The sequence below is a fragment of the Geospiza fortis genome, unplaced genomic scaffold (assembly GCF_000277835.1).
Source record: "Geospiza fortis unplaced genomic scaffold, GeoFor_1.0 scaffold41, whole genome shotgun sequence".
NCBI lineage: Eukaryota > Metazoa > Chordata > Aves > Passeriformes > Thraupidae > Geospiza > Geospiza fortis.
In genome coordinates, this window is record NW_005054299.1 from 18,041,072 (window position 1) to 18,048,075 (window position 7,004).

The window sequence follows — 7,004 nt, forward strand, 5'->3', positions numbered from 1 at the left end:
GATCTGGCTAATTAGAGACCATGTTTGGATTATCTGGTGCACTCAGCCCCTACCTCCTCGGCTAAGCCTCTTTGCTATAGGGCCAGGCTGGATTTGTATTTTCTCAATGCAGGTGCTGGGCTGGTGTGTCTCTCTACAGTACTGCTATGTTACAACCTGCCCGGTGGCAAGATCAGTTCACACTGTGCCTGGCATCATCTGTAAGCCCAGGTATTGAGCCTTTTCCTGAGGTCTGCTCATCCCATCCTAGCTCTTCCAGTCCTCAATCTCCTTCTCACCTGTAGCCTACACCAGGAAGTTTTCTACATTATTACCCTGCAGGCTTGCTTCTTGAAACTGGTTTCTGACCAAAATGGGCGGCAGCTGTGCCTGTTTCCACCTGAGGCTGCTTGTTAGGCATGATGCCACACCTCATCACAGATGCTAATGGTAACTAAGGGTGGAGGGGACCCTCAAAGGTGCTCCTGCTCAGACCAGGGTCAGTGTTCAAGCATGCTGATGCAAAACACAGACATGTTACAGACTGACATTAAACATCTCTGCAGACACATTTTGCTATTGGAGGAAAAGTGATGGAAATGAAAGCATTTATTTTACATTTAAAGCAGCATTTTATTACCTACCTACTTTAAAAATGGAGGGGGGGAAAAGAAGCTTGTAATTTTCGTTTCATCATCTTGCACCGCAAACCTTGAAGGAGCAGCAGACAGAGAACCTATACACAGTCTCCCAACCTCTAACATTGGTGTTCTGGGAGCTGCTCCAAGTGCATCATGAGAAGTAGTACTCTGCCCTTTTTTAAATTCAGAGAGGCAGGATCTGATGCTCTGTGTGCCCAGCTGGTTTTTAAACAACTTTTTACCCTGACAGTCAAGCTCAGATGCTAAGCAGGGCTGGGTTCCTGTCTCTGTGACATGCAAAGCAAGGTTAAACTGGACAGTGGATGCCCAAGCTGTCCACCCAACTTCATCCCAGGCTGTCAGAGGGGGAGACCAACCAGACAAGGCTGTGAAACCATTGCCTTTCAGGTTATTCAGCAGCTGCTGCAGGGGTAATCATGGCTGGTGTTCCCATGAGCCACGGCTCCTTTTCCATAGTTTCATACTGCTTCCGTCTGCTTCACTTCCACTGATTTGCTGGTCTGCCTGGATTTTGTACAATTATGAAAACTTTAGGACATTCTGCAATGCTAATTGCAGTCAGAAGCAGCTTTATTTTATACAGACTCTTTTTCCTTCAGCTTTCAAAAGTCTGAGCGGTGCAACACTGAAAAATCAGGATCCATTGCTGAAGTTTATTTTTGTAGAGATTCGTATTCTTGGCATACGACATAGTCACACTGTGAGAGTTCTCAAATATTAGTTATAATATTTACTTTGCTTTTGTGAATAATATGTTAGTTTAAACATGTCTTCTCCTAAGGTAAAGTGAAATAATTGTATGGTTTTTTTTATTGTCCTTTCCACCTAATTTCCTCTGCAGTTTATTTATTTACAGTGTACATGGGATTGTACAAAAACCAAACAATTGATTGTAAGGAATAGTGTAACAAAAAAGTTCTATAGATATTTTAATTGTTTTGTAGACAAGATGTATTTATTTCCTTGAGGGGAAGAATAATTGCAGCAGCACAGTGTAGATATTTTCATATCTTGAAAAAAATCTTGTATTTCTGAATCAGTTATTTTCCATATGTGAGAATGACTGCGAAACTGCCAAATATTCTAGAAGGGATTTCTGCTAGTTTGGTAAAATGGAATTTAAGGCTATACAAATCCACATAACTTCTTTCACTACAGCTATTGTCAGTAACTTACAAAGAAGCCTACTCCTACTTGCCTCAAGTGTGTGTTTTGTTGGATATGGTGGTGGTCAGTGGTAACAGACTGGCATCAGACTTTTGAAAAAAGGATCCAACTTTCAGTGTGACTTAATGCAAGGAAAAAAAAAGTTCCTATTGCAATCTCTTTTGGTAGTAGTCAGAGTGGGAATGATGACCCCTAGCCCCACTATCATGACTTTGTTTTCTTTTCCCATCCAGATTTGTGGCTCTGGAATATCTGCATGCTAATCTGTCTGCTTCAGAAGCTGAGTGCCACACAGGATCTGTACTGCTCCAAGCTGTGAATTCGTATCATGGGCCAAGCTCATCATAAAAGTTCCTTGGCCCCTGAAGAGCTGGTCTGCTTCAGGACCCTGTGACTGCAGTCAGAAGAGCCAGCAGGATTTGTCACCTGGGCTGTGTGTACAGTGCCTAATGCAGCAGTCCCTGACTGCAGTGCCAGGGGGAGTGTGGCCTTGGGACACGATGAGTTCTTTCAGAGAAGGAGTTTGGGAAGGCACATTCATGCACCTTGGATTCAGCAAATCCAACAAGGGGAGGCAAAAAGTTAGTTACCAAGGTAATGTCGTGTGAGTCTGGAATCACTGGGATGTGCCAGGTATGGTCATTAGAGACCTCCAAATCACATGCAAGGTCACCAGTAGCGAACGGGTACAGCAAAGCTCAGCTGCTTCCTTCCAAAGCCTCACACATCCATCCAGGCCTAGTCTAACTATCTGAGTTCCTTGGAAGTGAGTGTAAGTGCCTACATGAATAGTGTGAGCAGGACTTGTCCTTTTCTGAAACTTTATTAATGATATTTATACTGTGGTAACACTCAGGAACAGTTGAGGCCAGTTGAGGATATTAGTACAAACTGTAGAGTAATTGCAGTTTCTGCTCGTAGGAACAAACAACAATCAGGCTTCAAAGGTACAGTTCTGTTTGAAAAATAGCATGCAGAAATGATACTTATATCTACATGGTCTTACTCTGCAAATCACATATGCATTCAGAGTCACGTGTGACTTACTTTAGTGACACAATAAACACAAATTACTTCTTTTTCCTGCTCTGATGACAGTTAGACTAAGTTGTTTTCTTTTGTTCAAAAGAAATACTCTCCACATTAGAGTCACGTTACCTGTACAGAGCTATGGCTAAAGAGTAATTTAGACTGCAAAATACAGGACTTTTTTCAGATAATTGTATAGTACAGAAAAGGAAAAGAGCAAATACAGGTCTCCAGCTGATTCTCAGCTTACAAGAAATTATAGACTGCTTTTCCTCCTTTAGCTCAAAAGAAGTTTGAAGTAATATTACTGAAGCTAATAGAGCTACAGTACTGTAAAAGTTTTCTTAAATAGCCAAAATTGAGGCTAAATACAGCATTTAGCCTTGTCAAAGTCTAATGTTAAATGTGAGCTCCCAACCCAGCTCTCTTACAAGCCAAGACTTGCTGCCATTTACTGATCCCATAGCTGCACACATCAGGCATTGCTGATCATTCAATTTACTGCCTGGCTAACCTGGACATGGAGTCACAGGGAGATGTGGTGGCACTGTGGTGCTTATTGCTGGCTCAGCGATCACCTGTGCTCAGATGGCTTCATCCCCAGCAGAACACAGAGCACATCCTCACTGAAGCATCCTGCAAAGGTCCCTGCATTGCCCTGCGAGCCAATGCACCAAAGACATCCTCCATGAGACAGGGCAGCAGCTGTTTGATGAAAAGAACAGTGGAGGTCTGAGTGCTGCCAGCTCTGCCAGCTCAAAACTATTGTCCTTCCTCATTCAACTCCCAGGACTGACCCCAAAGTCATGAGACTTGAGCAAAAACATATATGGCAGTTTAGTTCTTCCTTTTATTTTGGTTTGAATAGTGCTATTTTGGTTCTTCTTATAGATACTCACTCTCAAACTGACTTCTCCCCTGTCCATTAAGCCTTTAAACTCTGAGGCAGTCATGCCATCTCATCAGGGCAGCAGTTCTGCCTCCTGCATCTGTCCTGCTCCCAGCCTTCCAGCCAGCTCTCCCCTTCTCAGCCTCACCCTTTCAGCAGAGCATCCAGAGGTCTTCCCCTCTGGTGGATGGTGTACAGACTAAAGAACTTTATGTTCCTTATGTCCACCCTTTAGTCACAAACCACAGGGGACAAGAACAGAAACAGTGCCAACTGTTTTCCCAACCCTTCTTCAAAAAGAGGGCTGTTCCTGAAAGGTGGTGTGAGATACTAATTCCTGTTTGTCACTGCTTACTCAAGTCAGTGGCTTTTCCACAGGAGCTGGGGAGGCAGCCAGAGCAGGTTTCCCACAAGCAGTGACACCATTTACTGAAGAATCCTCAGAACTTTAGTAGTCACCTGGCTTGATTTTAAAAGGTCAGCATCTGGCTGATGCTGCTCTGTGCTGGACGAACTTCTTGTCCTTTGGAAGCAGAAACTTCTACATGTGAAGAAATTTTGAGCTGAGATTTAGTCTGCAGTGGTGGTTCACTGAAGTCCTCTTTTAGCTGTTAAAACTTATGCAGCCAACCTGATGTGTTACTGCAGCCAAACCTGACATCCAAGACCTTGTGGAGAAGAAGGAGGGGGAGGGAGGGAGGAAGCAAAACCAGATAGCAGACAAATGGAAAAGTGTGGATTACCATGCTAGAGGGGAAAAAAAAAAAAGAGAACACTGAAAATCAGATCTGCCATGTAAATTTGTGAGGAGTGCTTGACCTCTAGCTATTAATTTCAGATAATACTAAATGTTTTTTCAAGAATGGTTTTATACCTCAATGATTCTATGCAAGGCGTCCACCTTTGTAGCTATATTTCCCTTGAGGTTCCTTACCATTTGCTGTACAGTAGCCAGTAATACACCGCATTTGCCCCCTGCTTGACATGACCTAAACCTCACATTTCTCAAAAGCAACTGGCTTCTGCTGTGGAATGATGCAGTTTTTGCCCTCTGTTCAACAAACCCAGCCACACACAGAGTTGTGATCTCATTCTGGAAAACTTCTGAAGGACAGTGGCCTTGTGCAGAGCAACAATCCCGAGTACTACGTCAGTTTCTCACCACTTACTCAGTCCTCACCTCCCCACACTGGTTTCAAGGTGTTTTTCTGTTCCCTAAATAGTGCGAAACAGTTAGCATCGTTGGGATTTACAGTAATTAGCTTTTGGAAGGCTGAACAGCTCACTTGCTAGGAATGTCTTCCAAGTTAAAAAGACAATAGATGTATATGTTTGCTACAAGAAGAGGCAGTGGTCTCACAGTTATCTTCCCAGCTAACTTCAACCTGGGGCTTGGAAACTTTTAGGCTTTATCTCAGTTTTTCTCTGAAGCACCACAGAGTTTCATTCTCATTTAATCCACTGTGGATTTAGAATACCCAAGTACTTGTGGCATTTTCTTTTCAAACACTGGGTTTCAGTTCAGGCCACTGGAGGCACAGGAGCAGAAGCGTTTAACATTGATGTGGATCCCTTACACTGGGACTACAGCAAGCTCCAAACTCTCATCTATTTAAAACATCTATTTATTTTTGAGCAGTTTTAAATAGATGAGAACTAAAGAGGAAGGGACCGTTGTGCTCTCAACACTGGCTTTTGCCTAGAAGCAAGTACACGTAAAACCCTCCTGCTCCCCTCTCCGGCTGTGTAGCTGTGCCAAGAGCATTTAAGAGCAAAATCTTGTCAGTTTGGAGCCGGGGTCAGTGTCCTTAAAGCTTTGGAAAAGAGCAGAGGAGAGCCCTGGGAGGAGGACCTGAATTCCAAGCTATTGGATTTGCAAACTGATTCTTCACAAAGTTTCTTGGAAAGAATTCGGACACATCAGCTTCTGAGTATTTTAAAAGATGTACCTTCGGGTACATCTTTTAAAATATCTATTTTAAGAGATGTACCTTCGGGTTATTTTGTGAACTTTGTTGTTTTTGTTTACAGTGCTGAAGGGTGAGATTAGTGGAGACACACTGGAGAAAAACGTGGGCAGTTTTGCTTATACATTAATTACGAGTATACAATTGTGGTTTGCATTTCATTCTTTACTAATACACACTGCCTTATGAACATAGAGAAAAACAAGGAACAATACAGTCCCTCCTAATCCTGCTAAGATTTCTGCTAAGAGCAACCCCTAGCTCTCATCAGGTTGAGACGGAGGGATGTGCTTACCTTAAACGTGTGTAAGCGCTTTCATCGAGTCCCCACCTACCGAGTGAAGCACGTATATTACGCTTTTGGGGCTTTAAAGCCTCACCTCCATTGAAATACAGCAGAAAGCTTCAGCTGCTGCCGAAGCACAGGTACGGGCCGGTCTCGGGCAGACGGCAGCTCGGCCCCCACGGGTTCCAGCAGGTATTTCCGAGGCTGGCTTAGCGGCGCACACCCGGAGCACAGACCCCTGCCCTGCCCGCGGTCACCTGGCCCGGCCGGGCCCCCTCCGGCCCGGGAGTGCCCCTGACGTCAGGGCGGGCCCAGATTGGCTGCGCGGGGCCGGCACCGGGGCAGGGGCTCCCTCCGCCCGCCCCCTCCCCTCCGCACACGCTCACTCGCCGAGAAACTCATAAGGATGGGCGTGGGAACAGCCCGCACCGGCTCCGGGGCCGTTCCTTACACACGCACGCAGACCCCTGGCAGCTCCGGCACCGAGACATCTGCTCTCCATTGCGACCACCCCCCTCCAGCAAACACCCTTCCCCTGCTGCTCCTCCTCCCTTCCCGCTCCGGCTCGCAGCTCGGCTCGCCCCCGCCGCTTCCTTTCTTCCAACGATGTTTTCCTGCTCTACGGGGCGAAGTGTTTGCTGAACTTTCCCAACAGTTTGGGGGGCGGGCGGGAGGATCCTGAGGCTTTTTTCCTCCTCCGCCCCGCCCGGAGCAGGTTGGGGGGCAGCGAGCGGAGGAGGGATCCGCGCCGCGGGCGCAGGTCGCACGCACCCCCGCGTCCTCTGGAGGAGAGGAAACCCTTGCGCCACGGCTCCGCGTAGCTCGCCGGCTGTAGGGATTCCCGCTGTGGAAATGGGTCGGATCAGATGGGGCTTCCTCCTCCTCCTCGCTGCCTGTGCGCTTTTGTCACCAGGGCTGGCAGCTTCCCAAAAGGGCAGGCTAAGGAGGATCACGTACGTCCTGCAGCCCGGCCGGGGCAGCTCGTCTGGCAGCCGGCAGCAGCGCCCGACCCTCCTCGGGGGGGA